We start from the raw sequence: 1,287 nt of genomic DNA on the forward strand, positions 1-1,287 counted from the left end.
AAGCTCCACCTTCAGATCATCCAGCTGCTTCAGCAGCTCCTCCTTCTTCTTTCCGCGCAGGTCTCTGGCCTTGATCTTTGCCTGCAAAACACACATTATTCATTAGCGTTTAATCACGTCAAACCATTTTTGTATTAATAAAAGAACTATTACAAGGGACTACTGGAACTGTGCACGACTATCAAAAAACTTACAAACACGTAGGTTTTTCTTCAGAATCAATTGCCTACGAATATCAGGGCTTTCTGATAATAATGCTTTGTCAGTCGCACTCGCTGCGTCTAAACAGCTTCTAACTGTCGCTTCTGTTCGACGGCTGAAAGCCACAATATCCAAAAGCAACTCCATAATATTAACTTTATGTATTCATAATTGCAATTAAAGCTGTCCGCGCCGCTAACAGGCTAAAGAGCACTGCTGGACATCGCTTCATCACTCAAAATTCACTTTATTACAAGATCACCATTTCAAATACCGTGCTCAAACTCTAGCGCACAACTCCAGGTGTATTTTAAACTCTCTCTCGGGGTCGTTTAACATGTATAACGCACAGGATTGATTCAGATTGTTCGGTTTCGGTAAAATCCTCACCATTGCTCTCGATGGCTGCCACAAGAAAGGAAGTCGCAGCGGTCACGTGGGAAAATCTACCGGGTGACGGAGGAAACCAAACGGCTGCGGGAGAGGGGCAGGAATATTCCATTCGCTTCTTATAGGGGGTGCCTAATAACTATAATTGATTAAATTACTACAATATTACCCTCAAATGTTGACTATTTAGAAGTAAAATAGTAAATTATATAGTAAACACAGGGAATATACTAATTTCCAATGTCAGATTGCTGTTACATTTCTGTTTATTAGACGAGATAATTGTACGTGTTTAAATATGTTTACGTTGTCGTAAAAATAAATAAAAACATTTAAAATGTATTCGCTTTGCTTTAAAATGTATTTATCTTAAATAAATATTTGAATGGAATAGCCTCGTTGGTCGAGGGGTTTGATTGACAGCTCATCGCTCCGCCCACTCTTCCGGAAGACTGCATTGACCATCATGGCGCTCGCAAGAAGTGTCTACAATCTGCTCTTCAGAAGAACGTCAACTTTCGCTATAACCATCATGGTGGGAGCTGTTGTCTTCGAGAGGGTGTTTGATCAGGCTGGAGAAGCGGTATTTGACAACATAAATCGGGGGGTAAGTTATTTTTCGATTGAATTCGGTGGATTTCCTCATGACCCACCGGTAGACTGACCTTGATTAGCCTGCTTGCTAACAACAACTAA

At 40.7% G+C, this 1,287-nt stretch overlaps 1 long non-coding RNA gene across 1 annotated transcript; it reads right to left on the reverse strand.

The window, feature by feature from the left end:
• Positions 1-21: 21 nt before the first annotated feature.
• LOC107682880 (uncharacterized) lies at positions 22-864 on the reverse strand. The gene is made up of 3 exons (XR_001633613.1): positions 850-864; positions 592-723; positions 22-81 (listed from the first exon to the last, which is right to left on the reverse strand). It is a non-coding gene; the product is annotated as an uncharacterized LOC107682880 (long non-coding RNA).
• Positions 865-1,287: the final 423 nt, after the last annotated feature.

Source organism: Sinocyclocheilus anshuiensis, unplaced genomic scaffold, assembly GCF_001515605.1.
Source record: "Sinocyclocheilus anshuiensis isolate Anshui unplaced genomic scaffold, SAMN03320099.WGS_v1.1 C32684163, whole genome shotgun sequence".
In the NCBI taxonomy this organism is placed as follows: Eukaryota; Metazoa; Chordata; class Actinopteri; order Cypriniformes; family Cyprinidae; genus Sinocyclocheilus; species Sinocyclocheilus anshuiensis.